The 24,856-nt window shown below is 40.7% G+C and overlaps 1 protein-coding gene across 3 annotated transcripts in view; it reads left to right on the top strand.

Moving 5' to 3' along the window:
- Positions 1 to 220: 220 nt before the first annotated feature.
- Positions 221 to 24,856, top strand: part of SLC16A9 (solute carrier family 16 member 9) — a 56,126-nt gene continuing 31,490 nt past the window's right edge. For all 3 annotated transcript variants that reach the window (XM_045437468.1, XM_045437467.1, XM_045437466.1), the window contains exon 1: positions 221 to 618. The gene's annotated coding sequence lies outside the window, so the exon portion shown is untranslated. The remainder of the gene's footprint in view (positions 619 to 24,856) is intronic.

Here is a 24,856-nt window from a genome sequence, read left to right as displayed (position 1 = left end):
TGGCCGGCGGTGCCCAGCTCTCCTGAGGCCTCGGTGGCCCCGGGCCGGGCGGGGACCGCGGCCCCGGCAGTGCCCTCCCTCCGCCCCGCCGGCCGGAGCCCGGCCCGAGCCTCGAGAGCGGGAGCAGCGCCCCTACCGCTCGCTTTTCCGCCTCCATCTCCTCCGCCTCCTCCTCCTTCCCCCCAGCCACCCGCGCAGTCACAACCGGTTCAGACTGGCCAGGGTGCCCCGCAAAGGAGTGAGAGAGAGGGGCCAGACCGCGGGGAAGAACTTCCCGGGAAGGAGGAGGAGGGAGAGAAGGTGGAGCCCAGAGGAGGGGGCCGGATCCCCCTCTCCCTGCACGCGGCGGCCGCCGCCGCCGCCGCCGCCGCCGCCGCCGCGGGGCTCGGCGGGGGCAGAGGGCGGCGGCTCCCGGGGTCGCGCGTAGCGGGACCGATTGCCCAATACTCCGGCAGGGGCCGGGGCCAGGTCCGGGCCCCGGATAAATACAGCCCGGCGGGCCCCGAGGAGCAGGGGAGAGCTGCGGCCGCGGTCCTCCCCGCACCACCCGCCCGGCTTTGCCCGGGGCACTGCGCCCGGTGCTGCGCCCCGGAGCCCCCAGCCGAGGCCGCTACCCAGGTAAAGGGCTGGAGCTCGCGGGAGGGCGCCGATGCTGGGCGGCCACCCGCGCTGCCTCGCCTCCCGGAGGCGAGAAGTGACTCCTCGGGCTCGGAGCAGCGGGAGGCGGCGGCGGCGACGACGCTGTCACTGGCGGCCAGCACTTTGGAACGGGTTTCTGGTTTGGGCTGTGTACCGGGAGCCGAGAGCGTCCTCGGTGCGCCCATCCCTGGACACCCCCCTCCCCTTTTGATGGGGTGCCTCTCCGCGGTGGGCAAGTTTCCCCAGGAATCCGAGGGAGGCATTTTGCACGGAGCGCAAAGAGAGACAGAGGTACAGAGAGAGAAAGGGGGTCCTGGAGGGCGGACGGTACCGACGGGCTGGGCTCGGGGCCGTGGTCTGTCCTGTAACTCCCAAGACAGCTTCTGGGGCTGCTGGTGGCAGAGCGGGGCTGTGGGGAGTGCGACCAGGTGGGCCCCTGTTCCTCAGAGGGCGGCGAGGCCTCCAGGTGCCCGGGTGGGGAGCCGGTGCGCGCAGCTGCCCTGGAAGAGTCGCGGCTGGGGCGCCCCGCTGCTGCAGGGCTGGGAGGAAGGCGGCGCGCGGAGCTGGAGGCCTCTGAGCCGCGGCGCCAGGTTCAGCACCACCGGGTCAGTCCGGGCGACCGCCGCTGGAGGCACGGGCACCTGGGCCGCCTGGACGCCGAGCGGGACCTCGGGAGAACTTGGTGCTTAATGCTGCAGCTGTGGCTCGTCCCAGGTAGCCGATTCTGGCTTCAGCAGCACCCAGAGGCTTTGGAAAGAGCTGACAACTATTTAAAAGCTCGGCCATCAAAAAAACAAAGCAATGCTTCTCCGGGTCCCATGTCTAATTCAGCACAGGTCAATCCATCCTGCAGGTTTAGGCAGGCTTTACACTAAATATATTACTTACACAGTAAGTTATTTGATATAACAGTTTTTTGGGCCAATTTCCTGGCTTACAATTTGTTTGGGTGCATTTTTTAACATCTTGGATTATTTGGATAGTAGTGTATTTTTTTTTTTTTTCTGTTATCAGATAGATTATCCGGATAGTAGTTTATTTTGTTTAAATCTTGGATTATCTGGATAGTAGTTCAGACTGTAGATGGATTTTTACTCCCGGAGTAGGATATTTAGTTGTTCCATCACATTGTGTTCAGGTGGTAGTCCTAACAGTTTCTTCGATTCTGGTTGGCTTTAGCTCTGGGAAATTGTTCTGGCCAGAGAAGATTCTGAGGTGAGAGTACCCATAGTCATTGACCGATCACACCTTCTTTTAATTGACATGTGAATGCAGATAACAGGGTTAGTATCCATACCATCGCTAAAAAAAGTTTTTTGTTTCAAGACCCTAGAAAATGGAAATTACACGATAAAATAGTTTAACCTGCCATTTTGCAACAACTCATAATTTTAGCACCACTGATTGAGAACATCCTTCTCTGTTGCTTCCCGTTTGTGTTTAAGGGGAACCAGGACCTTTCCTATGTATAGGATGAATACAGGGAAGGACAGGTGACATGGGGAAGTGCATCAGGACACTAGAAAACCTCTTGCAGCTCCTGGCTGTGACTCTAAAGAGATGGAGGTGATGGTGTGTGTTGGGTGGTGCCTGAATCTGTGTCAGAGCAGACTGATACAGTGCTTTTGGGTTGGATCTGGTCATGAAACTGGAGCTAGAGGATGACAGTTAGAAACATGTGGTCAGATTTTCTTGTTTTTTTTTAATGTTTGTTTATTTTGAGAGAGAGAGGAAGAGAGAGCATGGGAGTGGCAGAGAGAGAGAGAGAGAGAGAGAGAGAGAGAGAGAGAATCACAAGCAGGTGTGCTGATGTCAGGGCAGAGCCCCAGGAGGAGCCTGATCTCCTGAATCATGACCTGAGCCAAAATCCAGAGTTGGAGGCTTAACAGACTGAACCCCCCCACCCCGGGTGCTCCCAGATTTTCAAGTTTTATTTCCTCACTCCAATCTTTGACCCCTAGTTTTCGTGGTCTTTTTCTCAAGTGAGATATCTCTTCAATTTAATTTATAGAAAGAAATTGAGTATAAAAAACCGTGGGAAGTGCAAAAAGCCACAATGACTTTCTTGTATAACTATAGTTTTTCAAGAAAGTTTGCCTAGTGACTTCACTTTTAATTAAAGATTGAAAGAATGCATATATTTTGAGTTAGTTGGCTTTTTCTTTGGGGGGTTCTTTGCAGATACCAAAGTATTCCTCGTAGATAATGAGATTGAACTAGAATTTACAAGTGAGTTCAAGCAAAGAACGCATGGTCCCCACCTTTAAAGAGTTTAGTCTAGTTAGGGGCGCCTGAATAGCTCAGTTGGGTAAGCATCTGACTTCGGCTCAGGTCATGATCTTGCAGTCCATGAGTTTGGGCCCCGCATCAGGCTCTTGTGGACAGCTCAGAGCCTGGAGCCTGTTACAGATTCTGTATCTCCCTCTGTCTCCCTGCCCCTCCCCTGCTCATGCTCTGTCTCTCTCTGTCTCTGAAAAATGAATAAACCTTAAAAAAATTTTTTAAAGAGTTTAGTCTGGTGGGAAAGATAGGTATGTTTACAAATATCTACAGCACAAGATAGTATATATAGATGGAGTCATATGGCAGTAACATCAATAGCGTGCTATTGAATGGCAGAGAAAAGGAGAGGTTCATTCAAGGTTAAGAACTAAAAAAAGTTATGTGGCAGGTGGAGCATTTGAGCTGGGATCTGAAGAAGGAAGAGATTTCCTCCGTGGAAAGGATCCTCACTGGAAGAAGCAAATAGCACAGAGTCCTGGAAGTCTGATGTGTCCAAAGGAAGCAAAATAGTTTGGAGTGGCTAGAGCCTGGAATTTAAGATAGATAAGGCTGGGAGGTAGGATGGGGCTAGATTGTGGAGAATATAGCAAGCCACGTGAAGAAATTAAAAATGTGCTTGAACGTTATTATTGTATTTATACTACCAATGTTACAGCATCTTTAACTGTAGTTTATACCTTAAAGTTTAATTTTGTTTATACACTAAAATAAAAAAAAATAATATTTTTTTTGAGAGAGAAAGAGAGACAGAGTGTGAGTGGGGGAGGGGCAGGGAGAGAGGGAGACACAGAATCCAAAGCAGGCTCCAGGCTCTGAACTGTCAGCACAGAGCCTGACACGGGGCTCAAACTCACGGACAGTGAGATTATGACCTGAGCCGAAGTCAGATGCTTAACCAACTGAGCCACCCAGATGCCCCTGTTTATATCCTAGAATAAATAAATGGATAAAATCTCAATGGTATTTGCTTCCTGTAAACATTACTGTAAAAGAGTAATGTATTTCAAATAGCCTTTAATGCTTTAAGTCCAACAGTTTTTTCCCCCCAAGTCTGCAGTGTTATGGACTTAAGGTATACTAGTCTTATGGTATACCAACTCTTAGTTTGATGAAAACTTTGTATAGGAAAACACCTCCATATTCCTGGGCAATATGCAGAGTAGAGCCACTGTCTTCTGTTTCAATTGCCAATAACAATAATGACTATTATTATTGTTTATTAAATGTGATATGTCATATAAGCCACATGCCTTATTTCATCTAGGGGAGGCATCATTTTGATCTTAGGCTGATGATTTTAATGAGGTCACTCAGCTGAGTAAATGATGGGACCAGGATGTGAAGCCAAGAAGTGTCTCTCGAAAGCTTATTCTTTGAACTATTGTGCTATCATGTAACAAGGGCATAATACATGACAACTTATTAAAAGAACTTAGAGGGGCTGGGTGCCTGGGTGGCTCAGTTTAAGTGTCCAACCTTGGCTCAGGTCATGATCTCATGGCTCCTGAGTTCCAGCCCTGCATCAGGCTCTGTGCTGAAGCTTGGAGCCTGGAGCCTGCTTAGGATTCTGTGTCTCCCTCTGTCTCTGCCCCTGCCCTGCTTGTGCTCTCTCTCTCTAAAAATAAATAAACATTAAAAAAAATTAAAAGAAGTTATAGGGGCACCTGGCTCAGTTGGTTAAGCATCTGACTTCGACTCAGGTCATGATCTTACAGTTTGTGAGTTTGAGCCTTACATTGGGCTTGGGATTCTCTCTCTCTCCATCTCTCTCTGCCCCTCTCCCACTCCTGCTTTCTCTCTCTCTCAAAATAAATAAATAAACTTTAAAAAAGTAAAAGAAGTTAGAAATTGAGCCTGCTAACTGTAGAAGTGTTTCTCTGTTTTTAAATTTTCACCTTCATTCCCATTATTCTGACTCTGTTTGTTTGTTTCTTTATTTAGAGAGGGTGCAAGCAGGGGAGGGGCAGAGAGAGAGGGAGAGAGAGAATCCTAAGCAGGCTCCATGCCCAGCTAGGAGGCTGACATGGGGCTAGATCTTAAGACCATGAAATCATGACCTGAGCTGAAATCAAGGGTCTGATGTTTAACTCAGTGAGCCACCCAGGTGCCCCAGTTTTATTTTATTTTTTTTTTTTATTGAGTTAATATTGACATATAGCTTTGTATTACCTTTACATGTACAATGTAATGATTTGATATATGTATATATTGTGCAGTGATTACCACAATAAGTTTAGTTAATATCCATCACTACACAGGTTTTTGTTTGGTTGTTTGTTTGTTTGTTTGTTTTTTAGTGTTGAGAACTTTTAAGATCTACTTTCTCAGCAACTTTCAAATATAAGATATAATATGTTAACTATAGTCCTCATATTGTACATTGCCCATCATTCTGATTAATTTCACACTACAAATCAACAATGAGACATGTAAATGTTTTAACACATCTTTAAACTATTATATGATCTTGTGCTTTTAGGATCCACTCAAAAGAAACTCTTCAGCTTTTTGAGAAGAGATGGGATATGGATGAGAAAAACTCTAGCGAGAGTGACAGCATCAAATACAAAGGCTAGATCTTCCAGATTCTCTGGAAGGGTGTCAATTTCAAATATTCTTGTCATTATTCCCAGTAACCCTCACCCCCAAATGCACTAGATCTTTTTGTATTCCAGCATCCTGGAAATGTTGCCCTGTGTCTTAAGTTTTTATTCTGAAAGTAATATAGCAATGTACTAGCTTGGACACAATATACTCGTGTGTGTTCAGACAACAAACTAGACTCCACATAATCATGTACAAATTATGCAAAACATATACTAAGCAAAAGAACACACCAGTGTAGATGGCATCATCATAGATTTCTTTCAGAACACTACTACTTGGGCCAGGCTGTGAGTGATATGGTTTGTGTGGAAGAGAGAATAGCTGAAGCAAGAGCCCAGCAGCATAGGGAACATGGCAAGAATATGGGATGGATGCAGGGAAATGATTATACCAACTTGTATTGAAGTGTCTGGCCCTCATTTTGCCTATATTTAATTGTTAAATCTAGATGTTTTCATCTTTTTTCAGGCTCTGAGTGGTTTACAAATTCTGCTGTTTTTCTCTTCTGAGCCTGAGAACAGGACTAGAAATAAATGACCTTTCACTGGATTGGTCAGTGAGGGACCTTGGTACTGGTCTTTCCTCTAGAGTGACATCTCTAAACCTCAGTGTCTTCATATAGACGAAGCAACTGAGTCATTGATGAGATCAGTGGTGCAAGTTCACAGGGTTCACCCGGGGGAGACAGGCATCATAAATAAGTAAATAAGGGGTGGTGGGAAGGGAGAGCACAGGTGAAACTCTAAATGCAGGTCAACCTTGGTCCTGTGTCAGGGAGATTTTAGGGAGTGGAAGGAACTGGAGAGAACATGTCCATTCGATGAGGGTGAATGTTACTCAGTTCCAGCCAATTGTTGTGTAAGAACAAGAGCCCAGTGTCACCAGATCTTCTGATTTTTTTAAAAGAATCAAAAAATTCAGATTTTTATGTGAAAACTTCCAGTGTTAAATCAGTGGCAATTCATTCAAAATTGCCAAAAGTAAAATAAAATAAAATAAAATAAAATAAAATAAAATAAAATAAAATAAAATAAAAATTGTGCAGGCCAAACAGAATACTACTGATCTAAAAATCAGATCTGGCCTGAGAGCTGTCAATTTGCTGAATGATTTCCAAGCCTCCTTCTGGCTTCAGGTTTCTATGATCCTACACTGAATCTATTTTATCTCTAACCTATTTCTTCTACTTTGCTAAACCATAGCCTGGTACTCACCATATCTAAGTTATGCTTTGGGGATAACTTAGCTTTGGAGGAGTTCTTTGGCAAGTGCTGAACTATGATAGATCTGTAAGGCCTTAATAGGTCAAAGGATGTCCTTTTTTGATGGCCATGCTGGTTTCATAATTCATAGGCTCTAGCAATTAAGTACTTGTGTTAATTATCCCTTTCAGGGACAATTAATGTGATTCAATTCCAGGGCCCAGAATTATTTCTCTAAACACTTTCCTTCCTGCTCTTCCTTCTCACCCCAGTAGGAGATAATAACCAGTTGGGAAATCGATCCTGGTTCCCAATTGGACAAGGTATATTTGTAGCCTGACTTATGGTGCTCAAAGAAATCTTCATCGTCTTTACCCTGCCAAGATTTCACCATGGAGTCTGTCTCTCTTTTTAAACTTGGAAGTGTCTGGGAAAAACATTCTTGAACTGCAAACTGAATTAAGGGTTTGGCTTTTGAGTTGTGTTAATACAGGACTTTAGGTTTCTTTTTAAGAAAGCATATTTATATGGGCCCCAAAGTAACAGATTTGCATATGATCCCAACCGCAAATTATTTTTAATAATTTGGTTCTTTTGCAGTGAAATTCTTTAGTATAATTTTTTTAAAAGCTCCATTTATTGAATTTGACTTGCTAAGATGTGTTCCTCACTTTACGTCAATGAGCTGTTTTACAAACAAGTGAGTCTGACTCTAACTGAAAAGTTCAGAGCAGATGTTGACAATGAGAAGGAAGTGTCTGAATAAATAAAACAAGAATGTCATGTTTAGAGAAACCACATATCTTCTTGAGACTGAGCTGATTTCAAGAGAATGAACAGAAGGCTCTGGATGACAATTCTCAGCCACAGTTTGTCCTTGTTCTGGCTCCAGTAGTGAGTCAACCTCCTGCCTCCCCCCACCTCGCCACACTTCAGAGAGTGTGTGAAGCATCTCTGGATGTTTAACATTTAGAACCAAATCTGAGAGAGCCAGGTTGCTGTCTGACCGCTAAAGACGTACCATTTGATGTTATATTGGTAAAAAATTTGAATAAAAAAACTCTACTTCTGTATTTTTACCCATGTATTTGGCTAGTCCTTCCGATTCAATGATGGAAACAGGCTCTAAGCTCCATGAATGCAGGGACCACATTGTCTTCTAAGTGCATTCCATTCATTTTCTTCTAAACAAATGCACGATGCCTTCTAAATGCACTTAATTCATTTTGTTGAATGAGAGATGTTTGATTAATCATTTTAATATACAGGAGAGTTAGGTAAGTAGCTTTTCCAATATTCATTAATTTCATAAAGATTTATTGAGCTTTTGGGGCGCCTGGGTGGCTCAGTCGGTTAAACGTCCGACTTCAGCTCAGGTCACGATCTCGCGGTCCGTGAGTTCGAGCCCCGCGTCGGGCTCTGGGCTGATGGCTCGGAGCCTGGAGCCTGTTTCCAATTCTGTGTCTCCCTCTCTCTCTGCCCCTCCCCCGTTCATGCTCTGTCTCTCTCTGTCCCAAAAATAAATAAATGTTGAAAAAAAAAATTAAAAAAAAAAAAAGATTTATTGAGCTTTTATTATGCACCAAACACAATTCTTAGTGTTAGGGATGTGAGATGGGCTTGGAGGTTAGATACCTTAACAAGGAGTAGCAATATATTGTGATGAATGTTATAATAGCAAGATTGCCCAAACTGATGTGAGATCTTAGAGGAGGAATGACTGACCATTGGAGAGTCAAGATGGCATCAAGTAAGAGGAGACATTTTAGGCTAAGTCTTAAAGGAAAAGCAGGAGTTTATCGGTAGGCAAGTTGGAGACAGGCATTACAACCTCTCCCTAGGCTCACGTGTTGACTTGCAGCAGTGGCTTGGGGACCACAGGTTTGTGGGACATCCTACAGAGGTGTAGTTGCAGGCTGGATTGTTGCAGATCTTTAGAGAAAAAAACAGAATTCAATAACTTGCTGGGTATTTAAAGATCTAAATATTGAATATATAGACAAAACATGGTTGTGTAAAACCAATTTTTCATTTTCATTTATAATTTTTGAATAACATTATTTATTGATGGGGAGCTATAAGCTCCTTGAGGCAGGAAAAATTATCTTTGGTTTTCTTATACGCTTATAATAATGAATTAAACTTCCCCTCTGCTAGTGGATACACTGTGGGTGGTGAGGAACCACTGAGAGATTTGAAAAGTGGAGGTGGAATTGGAGAAGAAGAGAAGCATGGTTTGGCAGCAGCCTGCCAGATGAATGGCAGCAGGAAGAGAGCATAAGCAGAGGGGTCCATGAGTAGGTGGCTGTGATAGTGCAAAGATTTGCAAAGAAGAGGTAGGGGAAGAGTCAGACTGCAGAGCTCATTGTCAGGACCCTGGTCCTGGCTGACATGGGTGTTGGGAAGAAGGAACAGGGACGGGATAGAGAGGGGAGCTTTCTGCTTGGGCAATTGCAGGTCTGGTTGTGTTTGTTCTCCAGATGAAATTTAGGAGGAGGAATTATGGATGTGTTAATTGTGAGGGTCTTGAGCACAGCCAGGTGGGATCTTGACATAAAAACTAGTAAGAAATTGGTTGGACATATGGGTCTGGAGTTCTGAGGGGACGTCAGGCCTGCGGATGGAGACTTGGGACTCGTTCCTTTGCATGCATGCGATCACTTGGTGAGGCTAGAGACAGCTGGTGGGGTCCTGTCGGAGTGGGCTCAGGAATGCCACGGGGGGGCATTGGTTTGCAGAGAAGAGAGAGGTGAACAGTGTCAAGATGGCGGTTGAATGCAGGCCTGAACTGACTCAGTGATAAGGCAGTGGGGGCTCCACAATAAGAACATTTCTCTTGTTGGATGCATGGAAACCAGAGAACAGTTGAGGAATCGTCAGGATGTGAGAAAACAGAGGCAGGGAGAGTGTTCTTTCAAGTTTTTCTAAGACCTTTGAAAGATGCAACAACAGTAACAGCAGCTGTAAGCATTTACTCTAGGCTGAGCACCATGCCCAGTGTTTCATAGAGATGATTTCCTATATTCCTCCTAAAAATCCTAAGAGGAAGGAGTTCTTAACTATTTCCATTCTATAGATGAAGAAACTGAGAAGGTTGTTAACTCACTGAAAGGCACACGGCTGATGGCAGAGTTCGATCATGAACCCAGGAGAAATGACTCCAGGGTTCATGTTGTAGACCAGGGACTTTCAGTGTTTTAGAATATGACGTGCAGTAATATGTGTTGGTGAACCTGGCCATGCACACACACACAGGCACACATACAAACACTGAAGCACAGATTCACACAATGGTACTGAAGCCTTATGACCATGCAGGAAGTATTCTTATATTTTTGGTGCTTATCTAATTTATTCTATTCTAAATTCCAATTTTAAAAAATGTTACTCATAATCCACAGTTGATTTCATGACCCATGATACATTGGAGTTTGAACAACACTGCTCTAGCCCACTGCTTTGCATTGCTTCCCAAACTAGAGCTTAATACTCTTTTCTATTACATTCAACAAAACATTTATTGAGTGCCCACTATATGCATAGATGTGGAAAGGACATAAAGAATATAAGATGTGCCTTGATCCCAGGAATTTTCTGTTAGTGAAGAGGATGGGAAGAAAGCAAGTAAATGCCTAACTATAATGCATACTAGAATGAAATAAGAAGAAAAGAGAGGTATAAGCAACATATCATGGGTGCATAGAGTGATTAATGCTGGCTCTAAATGTATATTGATTTGACTAGTAGTGTTTAGTGTTTTTGTGCTTTGACAACATTAAAAAACTTTTATGAAATTAATAGAAATGTATTTGGCAAAGACTTTTAAGAATAAAGGCCCCAAACTATAGAGAGAGTGCAAATGTCTATCAACTGATGAATGGATATATATATACAATGTGGTGTGTGTTTATGTGTGTTGTGTCACACAGACACACACAATGGAGTATTACTCAGCCATAAAAAAGAATGAAATCTTGACATTTGCAACTGTGTGGATGAAGCTAGAATGTATTATGCTAAGTGAAATAAGTCAATCGGAGAAGGACAAACACCATATAATTTCACTCATATATGACATTTAAGAAACAAAGAGATGAACGTATAGGAAGAGGGGAAGAGGAGAGAGGGAAACACACCACAAGACACTCTTAATGATAGAGAATAAACCAAAGGTTGATGGAGGGAGGTGGGTGGAAGATGGGCTAGATGGGTGATGGATATTAAGGAGGGCACTTGTGATGAGCATTGGATATTATATTTAAGTGATGAATCACTGAATTTTACTGCTGAAACCAATATTGCACTGGATGTTAATTAACTAAAATTTAAATAAATTAAAAAAAGAATAAAGGTCAAAGGAGATTTAAGACCATGATATTCTGTGTATTTTTCTCAAAGGTCCTGAGGTGGTCAAAATATTATTACTTAGATATCAGTGTGTTTAGTATAAGCCTTTGGGTGACGTCAGCAAGTTCAGTCATTTTAAAGTATATCCATTAAAAAGTTTTAAAATGGGGGTGCCTGGGTGGCTCAGTCAGTTGAGTGTCTGACTTCCGCTCAGGTCATGATCTCACAGTCCGTGAGTTCGAGCCCCGTGTTGGGCTCTGTGCTGACAGCTTGGAGCCTGGAGCCTGGAGCCTGGTTTGGATTCTGTGTCTCCCTCTCTCTCTGCCCCTCCGCTGCTCATGCTCTGTCTCTCTCTGTCTCAAAAGTAAATAAAAACATTTAAAACATTTAAAAAAAGTTTTAAAATGAAAGGGTATCCATTAAAAAATTTACCATCAACTTCCCAAAGTAAAGCAATGCAACTATACAGACCACTTAAGAAAGAACCTGCATTAGGTGGTCACTCCTTGGGTTACATGGAGAGAGTTTGAAGTAGAATCTAACAAAAAGCCTAGGGACACAGGGATAGAATGAGAATTATCAATACCTACCTAGGTTTTATGTAGAGTTGCACATAGATTAAAAAGATAACATTTGAAAGTCCTTGGCATTGTGTCTGATATACAGAAAGTGTTCATAAAAAATGGTAACTAGAAGTTATTCATGACATGGCTAAATAACAGTACATTTAAACCTTAGAAAATTTTCTTAATTCTACTGTTTAGGGAATTCCTAAGAAAACATGACATCATTATTGGGGTTTAAGGACACTTGAAATATTTTTCTATAGCCATGATTGGAGTGGGTAAAAAAAAAGAGAATTAATTTAAATAACTAAGGGCAGCCAAGTCTTTCAATTTATGACTGTATATTAGGACGTGAAGTTGTTTAAGATGACCTGTAGTGCTGTTGTCCCCTTCTGCTCAGTAACCACATGTTAAAATTATCTGGAGTGCTCTAATAGCCTGGCCTCCCCTCCAAACATCCTGCTTTCATTGCTGTAGGGTAGACCCAGACATCAGAGATTTTTAACCTCCCAAGGTGATTGATTCTACCGTGTAATCCACTTTGCAATCCCCTGCAAGTCTTAGTATAGAGTATGTGCTTAGGAAGCGTGCTTATATGCTCTGATGATTAGAAATAAGCTCATGTGGAGATACAACCTTAAAACAGGGTTTTTCATTTGCCCTTCTGATGCACATTGAGTTACCACCTTTTCTTGAGAACTGGTTTAGAAAGGAAGATCTTCGGGGACTTTGGAATAAGAAAGGGGTTCTTTGAACTGGGAAGATTAGAAAACTGGGGTGTGAAAAATACAAAGAGAAAGAAGCTTGAGTTCATGTAGCACTTTAAGAGACAAAGTAGTTGATTTTTAAGGACACTTGTAGCCCTTGTTAACTCTGATGATCAATGCTCACCACCGTTCTACCCACGAGCACCTTATGAACCATCCGGTGGCTAGGAAGGTGCTGGAAAGCTGTGTGGTTTCCTGAGTTGGGAAGAAAAGGAAGGATGGAAATGAAAGGGAGAAAGAGAACAAAAGGAGGTGAAAGCAACCCTCGTTTGGATTTGTCTTCTCTTGACTGTTGGTGACCTAAGAGTAGACTGTCCTTGTCCTTATGTTCTTTCCTCACTGAGACTTCCCTCTTCCCATTTACTTTTTCTTACTATCAGGAAATTATCCGAGATTTGAAAAATGTCACTTCCATATCACCCCTTTTTTTTTGGAGGGAGGAATTTCATAGCAGAGTATGTGTGTGTGTAGGTGTGTGTGCGTGTGCACACTGTTGTGGCAGGGAGGGAGGGGGGTCGTGGATGTTCTGGCCAGCTGTATTTGTAGGGAGGGTAGTTTGAAATTTTGAGAGGATCTCTGCCAAGATAAAAAGAGTATTTTTATGACAAACAATTATGTTTAAAAGGATAAGAAATCATTTACACTGAAATTACTGTGTGCCAGGCACTGTACTAATAGCACAATAGTCTGATGAGGTAAGTAATATTTCCCTCACTTTTTGGATGAAGAAAGTGAGACCCAGAGATATTGCAGTAATTTGCTGAAGGTCACATGCTTGGCTAGTATCAGAAGTGGGACGTGTACTCAGGTTATCTAGGACCCAAGCTCATACTCTTATTCCTTATGCTCAGTTTTTTAAAACAGATATCTTCACATATTTATAGATATAAATATCTGTGTATGTACTTGTATGAAACTATAGCTTTTGACATAACAAAAAAGTGGAAACCCTATCAACCATTCTTTGGGACCACATAATACCATTACTAGAAGATCCTGACTTCTCTTTCACTACTTTTCCCAAACTCAGAGATTGTTTGGTTAATTTGAACAAATTAATAGGTGGCTCCATCATTATATTGACAGCTTTATTATAATTATCACCATCAGCAGCAGCATTATCATGATCATGAGAATCTTCTTAGAGTTTTACCTGCCAGCTGCATGCCTGCTCCACTGGGGACTATGGAGGCTGGCTGGGGCATGTGACCTAGATCTGGAGAGGTGAAGTGACCATTTTAGCATTGACTATCTGGAGATTTTTGGAGCTGCTTCTCCCCAGGTTTTTCCTGGGCTGCTGTACAGCAGAAGGATGACATTATGGGCGATTGGATGATTCTCTAGAAGTAGAGCGCCTAGGCTTGGCCATTTGGGACAATGGAAAAGAGACAGGGAAAGATTTTTCTCTCCTCTGGCTGGCAATGGTGTGTACTTGCTCTCTCTGGAGCCACAAGGGTGGAACTGGGCTCCTTCTCCAGCTGGAAACCAACCAACAGATTCTGGGGGGTTGCCACATCAAAGTGTGGGGTTAATAGCATTGCCACCACCAGTGGGGATATAGCCAAATGTCACAAATGAAGAGGGAGCAGGCAACCGTCCATTCCTTTGTTTTCTGTCTGCGCTCCAGGGTGCTTAGAAAAATAAAAGTCATGCTCTCCTGAGAAGGTCCATTTATTCTGCCCTCTTGTTTTGTAAAGTTAGGATTCTTTGGAGAGAGATGCTTACTTTTCTATAGGCTTCCAATTCACTAGGGCACATTACCATGTTGCAAGTTGTTTTTTGAGTTGATACACTTTCTGACACCATTTTCTCCTATTTGCATTAAAAACAACTTTTGCAAATCTTCAGATAAATTGATGTAATAATCATCTTTTAAATTTTGTATCACAGGCAATGATCCCCTTTGCATTTTCTCATTTTATAGAAGATCAAGAAAATAGCTTTTGTCATGGTCATCACTCCTATAGGAATTTTTGCTTTGATCAGTGGAGATTTAGGGGTAATAAGCTTTGTCCTTGACCATATTATAGATGACAGGGTTGAGTTAAAAGAACAGCACAGTGCTGGCAGCTGCACTGGGGTGGGTGGGCTCAGGGCGATGAGTTCCCACATGCTCCAGTCCCCACTTCGTCCCCAAGTCTTAGCCTCTTCCTTTACTCACCCATGTCCCTTCTCCACTGGGAAAGAGGATGTGACAGTTGGTCAGAGGTGGACCTTCTCTCCTGTAGGACAGTGATTCTCAGCCTTGGCTGCACATTCGAGTGACAGGAAGGGTCAGGCTGTACCCCAGAGCAGTCTGGGGTGGGACCTCAATCAGAGATGTTTTAAGCTCCCCAGAGCGCATTCAGGCTGGAGAACCATTGTGGTTGGGCAACCATTTTGAGTGTATCTGTGGATGACCTTGGTCAGAATCACAGGGTGATTCTTAAAAAATCCAATTTCTGTGATTCCTAACACACTAAAAATACTTAAGCCTTGAACCCAAAATAAAAGGAAACCAAATCTAGCAGTAAACATGAGTTTTGAATTTTTCCAAACTAGAATCTGGAAATATCCAGATCTTGGTTTACATTTTCTAAATATTAAGAAATAACTAAAGATGAAAAGGTTTTAGAAACCCTAGGTTTATATATAATTCAGTAACTAGTTGCTGTAGAACTCTGGTGTGAGTAGTAACTACTTCTTAAAGAGGCTATCAAGTTACCAGAAATCCTTTATGGCTTTTAAAGTAATAACTAACATTTATTTTTTTAAAACCAGTTTTTGTTTTAGAGACAGAGTGTGTGTACATAGCATGGGAGGGACAGAGGGAAAGAGAGTCTTAAGCAGGCTTCACGCCCAGCATGGAGCCAATCTCACAACTGTGAGATCATGACCTCAGCTGAAATCAAGAGTCCAATGCTTAACCAGCTGAGCCACCCAGGTGCCCCACTAACATTTATTAAAGCTTTTTACTGTGTGCTAGGCACTGAGCTTTGCACTTGAAATTCACTGTTATCCCATATTAAGACAAGAAAAGTGTGGTTTATAGACATTAAGTAATTGGCTCAAAATCACATGGTAATTAGCATGGACTGGATTGGAACCCAAATATATGTATTTAATAACAAAGCTCACAATTGGGGCACCTGGGTGGCTCAGTTGGTTAAGTGTCCGACTCTTGATTTTGGCTCAGGTCATGATCTCATGGTTCATGAGTTTGAGCCCCACATCAGGCTCCATGCTGACAGCAGGAGCCTGCTTGGGATTCTCTCTCCCTCTCTCTCTGTCCCTCCCCTGTGTGTGTGCTCTCCCCTCTTTCTCTCTCAAAATAAATAAATACACTTAAAAAAAAATAAATCTCATGGTCTTAACCATTACTGAATTCCTAAAATTCTGGAACCAGATACTAGAAAAATTTCCTTCTCCTCCCTACCCCATCTTTATAGTAAAATTCAGATGAATAAGAGAAGCTCTCAAGCAGTTGAAAATGTTAACTTGCTTCATATCCTTTACATTCTTCGTGTGTGTGTGTGTATATATATATATATATATATATATATATATATAATGCATCCAAACATCACTGATGTACTTCAGAAACCCTTAATTTATGTTTCATTTTCATTACTTAGATTCTTTTATGATGTGTGATCATTCCTGCACCTGAACAGAAAGAAGCTTTGCTTTCTGTTACTCCTTTGTTCAGAGAGCTACCATATACAAAGGAAGTAAGCAACACATCATCTCCTGATTTCATTGCCTTACTATAAACCTGTTTCTAGGTTAAAAATCTGGGCATATGCGTTGGGGGTATGTGTGGACATGGGTGGGGAGAAGGACTATTGACCTGGGGGAAAGGCCTCACATGGATGAAAGACCTCATACAAATATTGTTGATTTTGTCTCCAAATCAGGCCATGTATCTGGTCATTGTAACTGTGTGTGTGTTTATAGAATTAATATTTTCCTTTGTAAAGTCAGCTTTATTGATGTAAAATTTATATCCAGTAAAATTTAATAGTTTTAAGTGTATAATATGATGAATTTTGACAAATGTATACAGTTGGGGTTTACACTAGTTTTTTTTTAATTTTTTTTTTTAACGTTTATTTATTTTTGAGACAGACAAAGAGAGACAGAGCATGAACAGGGGAGGGGCAGAGAGAGAGAAGGAGACACAGGATCTGAAACAGGCTCCAGGCTCTGAGCTGTCAGCACAGAGCCCAACGCGGGGCTCGAACTCACGGACCGTGAGATCATGACCTGAGCCAAAGTCGGACGCTAAACCGACCGAGCCACCCAGGCGCCCTACACTAGTTTTTTAATAAAGGTTTTTATTAAAATGTAATTCACATACCCTATAATGCATCTATTTAAATACTACTCACAGACTTGTGCAATCATCATCATAATTCTAAAACATTTTCATCATCCCCAAAAGAAACCGAATACCTATTAGTAGTCACTTTCCATTTCCTCCCAAACCTCCTAGCCCTAGGCAACCACTGATCTACTTCCTGTCTCTATAGATGATCTATTCTGGAAGTTTCATATAAATGAGAATCATATAATATGTAGTCTTTTGTGTTTGACCACTTTAATTTAGCATAATGTTTTTAGGTTCATCATGTTGTAACATGTATTTGTATTTCATTCCTTTTTTTTAATGCTTATTTATTTTGAGAGAGACTGAGTGGGGGAGGGGGGAGAAAGAGAGGGAGAGAGAGAATCCCAAGAAGGCTCCACACTGTCAGCACAGAGCCTGACGTGGGACTCAATCTCACAAAGTGGGAGACCATGATCTGAGCCAAAATCAAAAGTTGGACACTTAGCCGACTGAGCCACCCAGGCACTCCAGTACTTCATTCTTTTTATTGCTAATATTCCATTGTGTGGATAGACCACATCTTATTTATCCATTCATCACTCAGTTGATGGATATTTGGGTTGTTTCCACTTTTTTGGCTGATAGCCTTAATTTTTAAAATATATTTATTTATTTTGGGGAGAGAGCAAGCAGGGGAGGGGCAGAAGAAAGGAGGACATAGGATCCAAAGTGGGCTCTGCACTGTCAGGCTGACAGCAGTGAACCTGATACTGGGCTCGAACTCACCAACTGCAAGATCATGACCTGAGCTGAAGTCAGATGCTCAACCAACTGAGCCCCTGATAGCCTTAATTTTTAAACTTCAAACAGATATCTTTACTTATCTAATCTCATTTTGGCTTTCTTTTCCTCAATATTTAATATACCAGAAGTCTGAAATGACTTCTGAGACAGTCTGATTAAGGTCACCACGCCTGGATTCACAGTCGTACTAAAATTATTATTTGGAGTTCACTTCCTGTTATAGCAATGTCATATTGTGGAAAATGCTTACAGAATTGTAGATATAGAGATATGCGTGTATATGTGTGTGTGTATATATATATATATATATATACACACATGTATATGTGTATACGTATATGTGTGTGTGTGTGTATGTGTGTATACATATAAAACAAGGATATCTTTGTGTGATTTTATGAAGAGTTTTAATAGTTTATAAGAAGGACAGGGGCTGGGTTCTTCTTCTTTTCCTTTAAAAATGACATTGATCTATACCAAAATTTATTTTGCTTCAGAAGAGAAATCATAAACTCTACTCATTATGAAATAATATCACTGGAAAAGGACAAAATTAATCCAGTGTCTATAACTTTTAAAGGAGTAACACTGGTGTTCATGTGAGTGTGTTTTCCAATATCTGAAACAACAAATGGAGCAGATTCACTTGGAAGTTTGTATCTTTGACCCAGAGGGAACTGACACTGTTATGAAGCTTTAAGCTACCCGTAAATGGTCAACAAACAGCCATGCTGACTCTTTGGCAAGTGATGACCGCACGTGTTGCACTTTTTACTTGGCGCGCGCTGTGGAACGCAGCTCCTCGAGACATAGGAAAGTGAAAGTACCAGCTGAGTGGTAGCGTGGTAGAGGCGGACTCCAGCCCCCGCAACAGCTGTGGTTACTTGTACATCAGAACGGCCTCTATGCTGCTTGTCTCCCATTAAATGCAATCTAATTAACTTATATTTGAATCATGAGTCTCTGTGTGTATTAAAGGGTATTTTTTTACCTGTATTTTATTAGAATTCCCAAATAATTATTTGCTTATTTTTTATTTTCACAAAGAATGATTTGTTTACCTGCATTTTTAAACGAGAATTCCTCCCAGTTTTTTCTCAATTCCTAGCATCCCTTGACCCAAACCGCAGTCAGCGGTGGAGGATGCATGATACATGTTTGGAAGGGCAAGTGTCACAGGAGGGCAAGAGCAGTATCAGTGCTAGAACTGCTTCTGGCAGAATGAGTCTGCTCTGTAGTTTATAAAACTTGTTACCCATGTTAGAGTCAGAACCAAAACATAATTTCCAGTAGCTTTTGAATGCATTTTACTTTAACAACTTTGTGGAGATATAAATCAGATGTGGTGAAGTTCACCTATTTATTTTTATTAAAAAACTTTTTTTTAAGTCTATTTATTTTTGAGAGAGAGAGAGACAGAACACAAGCAGGGGGAGGCAGAGAGAGAGGGAGACACAGAATCCAAAGCAGGGTCCAGGCTCTGGGTTGTCAGCACAGAGCCTGACGCGGGCCTTGAAACCACGAACCAGGAGATCATGACCTGACCTGAAGTCCAACGCTTGACCGACTGAACCACCCAGGTGCCCCTGGAGTTCACCTATTTAATCTGAACTAAAGGTTTAGTGGATTTTTTTTCATGGGTTGTGCAAACTGTACCATAAAAAATAACTTAAAAACCTTTTTGTTACCTCAACAAAAACCTTGTGCGTATTCATGCCCACCTATCAAACTGTTTTCCAGAGTGCCTACCATGTTTTCATCCCCTCCAGCAGCACACAAGCGTTCCAGCTTTCTTCAGCTTGGCCTCTGGTTTGGAACCTTCCATTTAACAGGATAGCATAAATGTAACTGAAGGAAGTTCACAAAGCCCAGGATGATTTTGACTTTTAACACACCTGATGGATGACCAGGTCAAGACAAAATCAACATGGAATCAACCATTTCCTGCCCCTACCTCTCCAGGATGTAATCACATGATCCTAGGCCCTTAGTTAAAATAAAGTGCTTTGATGGGATATTGCTCAGAAGAAAAAAAAGAATGGAATCTTGGGGCACCTGGATGGTTCAGTCGGCTGAGCGTCCAACTTCAGCTCAGGTCATGATCTCACAGTTTGTGGGTTCAAGCCCCACATCGGGCTCTGTGCTGACAGCTTAGAGCCTGGAACCTGCTTTGAGTTCTGTATCTCCCTCTCTCTCTGCCCCTTCCCTGTTCATACTCTGTCTCTATCTCTCAAAAATAAATAAACTTTAAAAAAAAATTAAGAAAAAAAATGGAATCTTGCCATTTACAATGACATGGATGGAACTAGAGAGTATTATGCTAAGTGAAATAAGTCAATCAGAGAAAGACAAATACCAGATGATTTCACTTATATGTGAAATTTAAGAAACAAGTGAGCAAAGGTTAAAAAAAAAGAGACAAACTTAGAAGCTGACTGTCCTCTATAAAGAACAAACTGATGGTCACCAGAGGGGCAGTGGGTGGGGGGAGGGTTTAAATAGGTGATGGGGATGAAGGAGGGCACTTGTAATGAGCGCGGGGTGGTGTATGGAAGTGTTGAATCACTATATTATACACCGGAAACTAATATTACCCTGTATGTTAACTAGAGTTTCAATAAAAACACACAAAAAAGAGAAGACATAAAAATAAACTGCTTAAGCACCAGGTAATTTGGCAGTGACTGAGATTCAAAAAAAAAAAAAGAGTTCTGTTTTTACCTCCTATGATTCAAGTGAAAAATGCACCTAGGAATCTTTAGTGAGATATAGGTAACAGTCAAAAAGGGTTATTGGAGAATGATTATTGTTGGGGGGAAAAGGTAAGAGGGACCATCAACTGAAAGGAAGGTAAACTGTAAATCACTCCCAATTTGGCAAAAAATAGTGTAATATGTATGTATACACCTCAGAGACAGAAAACTTCTGTGTCAACACTGAATGTTCATAAACGTCAAATATGCAATTCTAGCATTCTATGTGTGGAGAATACACATTTTTAGCCAGTGTAGATTTGAGAAAATAACAGAGGATTGGCATTATTTGAGCAGAAGTAAATGCATAGACTATTGGAGTCTAATCACTTTGTAAATCAACAGTAAAATGTAGACTTCTATCAATATTTCAAAAGAAAGTGTCTTGTAATTTGTGCTTTCACAAAACAAATGCTAGCTTTCAGAGATCTGCTATCCTTCATACTATAATAATCTCATTTGCTTGAGTAATGATATCTCTCCCCACTCCAAGGGAGGTTTATAATATGTAGAACATATTTAATGTTTAGGTTAAAAATAAGATATGCACTTAAATTATAAGTTAAAGTTAATTTTGTAATGTTCCATTAGATCCTGTAGTGTGACAGAACTGCCCTTAAATTATAGGGCTCTTCAAATGGTCTCTCAAAATGGCTTGCAATTTTGAGTTTGATAAGATGTCTCATCATGCAAAGTCTGGGTTTGTGAACACTCTGATTAAAAAAGATTCCAGGGTGCCTGGGTGGCTCAGTCGGTTGAGCAGCTAGCTTCAGCTCAGGTCACGATCTCGCAGTTCATGAGTTCAAGCCCTGCATCAGGCTCTGTGCTGACAGCTTAAAGCCTGACCTGCTTCAGGTTCTGTGACTCTCTCTCTGCCCCTTCCCTGCTCATGCTCTGTCTCTCTTTCTCTCTCAAAAATAAATAAATGTTAAATTTTTTTTTAAGTTTCCAAAATTTTGAAGAATGTACCAGAATATACCAGAATGTGTGTGTTTCCTAAAAGCATATTTTTATACAGTTATATGATTAAGAGCCCCCAATTTTGAGTATACTCATGGAACACTAGTCCAAACAAAACAACACTTTCTGATACTTACAGATTTTATTTTTTAGGACAAGAAAAATCCATCACTTAGATAATATATCTTGGCATTGTAAGTATAGGCTTCTTGAGACATTTTCTTCTTAAATTTCAACTGAGAGTACCATCTTTCCAATCTTGTTTTCCTCTGTGATCCAAGACTTGCCTTCTTTACTTTCACCAAATTTAGCAGGTCTATCCTGATTCCACACCCATGTTCATGTTGTTTCTCTTACTAGAGCCATGCTTTCCTGAATCTCTCCATTGTTCATTAGGACCAACCTACTTCACAGGGCCTTCCACTCCTGCTTTCCTTTCCCTCTGACTCTCAAACGTTTCACATCCAGCCACCTCTTTGGCACTCATTCGCATGCTATCTTACATCTTAACTAGGTTATAAGCTCCTAGGGAGCAAAAGCCATGCTTTCTATTTCTTCTGCTATTTCTTCTTCTTCTTGGTATCTAGTCAATATATTTTAATTTGTAAGTGATCATAAAACTTGAATAAAGGTCACTTTTATAATGCTGTATTTCTCTAAATATTAGTATAAGTGGACTTAGTGGAAATTTCAGTTAATTTGAAGTTTTTAGTTAAAAGAATGCCAGAGAAGAGATTTTATCATATTGAATCATAAGATGTGAAGAAGGAGGGATAATAAGAAATTTCAAGAAAAAGAGATATGGCATATTCTATATTTCCCACATTGTGCAGTCATAGGCTGTGCTCCTAAATCTACCCTTTGGCCCAAATGGGACCAAGTGGGGTATAGAAAGGTAAAATAACCAACTTGAAATTACTTCACACTCAAATTTTATTCTGTTCCAAGTACAAGAAACAAAAACAAATTAACAAAATAATTTCCTGGGTTTGTTCACAGGGTGAAATGAAAGGCTGGAGAAACCCATCTTGGGTATACCCCAAGGTAGTCAAGGTGGTCTCTTCAATGTACTACCACTGAAATCAGTAAACTTCAAATATATATTTCCTTATAGCATTTCAGTCAAAATTCAGAGTCCTGGGAAAGAGGTCCTGCTGGCTTTGCTTGGATCACATACTACTCTATGGGTCAAGATCAAAGAACCTTGATCAACAGTCCTACCAACTATCCACTCATAGAGAAGACCCAAGTCCCCCAAAGGAAATTGGGTTCCATTACAAAAGGGGGAAAATAAAGATTAGTCTATTTGTGAAATCACCTTGGAGAATATATAATGTCAGAGAAATAGCAGGTGAGAAACACTTAAGGAATAGAAGAAACTATAGGGGAAAGGTATTAGTTACCCTGACAGAAAACAAGACATCACTAAATGGTATTTTCCACCATGTTCTATGTATACTACATGTACATCAAACTGTGAGACAATTAAAAGTTAGAAGCTATTAGCCAACTTTTTATAAAAACTTGTCTTTCTAGTCAGAGTTGATATATATGGGAACTTTGTATTTCAAAGGTTTGTTCTCCCAAATATTTACTGTGAGAAGAATTTCTCTGGCTCCTGTCCTATGTGTTGAAATGTCACCCAAGGCAAGGCAAAGTGAAGCAAGGCCAAGGTATTTTGTGTATAAAAGCACTTCTGTCTACTTAGGTTTGCAAACTGGCAAGGGAGATACTCCTCACCTTTTCCCTCCCCTGACACTTCAGAAAATACTGGCTTTCTTCATGATTCTGGTGCTTTGCCTATGTAAATGTGTACTTTTCCTGAAGTGCAATAATTTGAAGATTTAATTGAAGGACAATCTTATATGCATTTGTTCTTATACAGCCTTTTAGTCTCTTTAGATGTTTGGCTGTTGCTATCATATAGTAATCTAGTTTAGGGAATTAAGACTATATTTTCTTTAAAAGGGATTTTGAACAAGAAATTTGCAAAGGACTAAATTGTCATTCGAAGGACCAAAATGATATTGTTTACTTTTACATTAGAGTAGGTACTGGAGAGAGTTGACTTCTAAAGAGACATAGCTGATTATTTCAAAGGACTTAGATATTTGGAAATTTGGAGTATTCTGTCTGCTAACACAATCATTTGGTCTGAAAGACTGGCTTTTAGACTCTACAGTTCTGTGTACAAATTGTAACCTCTTTCAATTGTCAGTTATGAAATACTGAAAGCTAATTTATACACTTTAAAGGCCTATAGCAGGTCATGACGTGATTTTGCCTTAGTGTTCTGAATGTCAAAGTGAAGAAATTCAGTGAAGCCCATATAAATTGATGGGTGTAACTATGACTCTCTTAAGGTAGCCAAGTGCTCCGTCATCTAATTAGAGATGTGCATGAACGGATGAATGACATTTTCTACTGTCTTTACCTATTATTTGATAAAACCACAGCCAAGGGAATGGCTTGGAAAAATCTGAGGTCAAAGAAGACTCAGTTAAAACTGATTGTAAACCTGACATAGTGTAGTGACATAAAAAGCATACATTAAGTGGATGGCCCTGTTGGGGGCAGGAAGGTCAAGGCTTGGGCCTCTAAATCTATTGCCATGTAAACTGTTTCAGATCTTCAAAAAAAGTAATATTTTCAAATTCTTTTAAAATATTATTTTGATACCAAAACCTAGTAAAAATTAAAAACAAAAAAGACAGATCTTACTTATCAATTTAAAAATCCTTCCTCTATGGGGCTTCTGGGTGGCTCAGTTGGTTAAGCATCAGACTCTTGATTTCAGCTTAGATCATGATCTCACAGTTTGTGAGTTTAAGACCTGCATCAGGTTCCACACTGACAGTGCGGAACCTGCTTGGGATTCTCTCTCACCCTCTCTTTCTGCCCTTTTCCTGCATGCACATGTGCATACACACACTTTTTCTCTCTCAAAATAAATATATAAACTTAAAAAATCCTTCCTTTGTCCCCCAAATAAGATGACATAATCAAAATAATGCACGAACCCAGGAAGATTTAATCCAGTAATTCAAAGATAGTTCAATAGTAAAAAATACAGATTTTGTTACATTAAAAGTTATATGGAGAAAATCATAATCATCTCCCTGTGCATCAGAAATGTGTTTGATAAAATGTAGTAAGCATTTTTTTTTATGGTAACACTCAAGATAGAGTAATGTGAATGTTTTCTTTGTGAAAGAAATCTATCTAAGCTCCAGAGGCAGCACGTTGGCATTTGAAGGTATTCTAAGTTAGGAACAAAAGACATATACTCTTATTATTTGGCATTATTCTGTATGCCCTGTTAGATGCAAAGACAAAAGAAGGCATTTTGAAGTATAAAAATTCAAAATAAGAATGTAAAAGTATCCCTGTTTGTAGATGATTGTGTAACTTTATTGTATTATATATTTTCTATACTCAAGAGAATCATCCAAAAATCTACTGCAAACAAGAGAATGTAGTAGGGTAATTGGATACAAAATTAACTTATAAACATCAATAACTTTTACACATACAAACAAAACAAAGAAATAACCCTGATTTTAATATTAACAAAAAGGATAGAATACTTAAAATAAAAAGAAATGTTAGGGAAAACTTT

The sequence above is a fragment of the Leopardus geoffroyi genome, chromosome D2 (genome assembly GCF_018350155.1).
Source record: "Leopardus geoffroyi isolate Oge1 chromosome D2, O.geoffroyi_Oge1_pat1.0, whole genome shotgun sequence".
NCBI classification, from domain to species: Eukaryota; Metazoa; Chordata; class Mammalia; order Carnivora; family Felidae; genus Leopardus; species Leopardus geoffroyi.
Note: the sequence above shows the minus strand (reverse complement) of the source record. Positions and strands in the feature narration are given on the sequence as shown.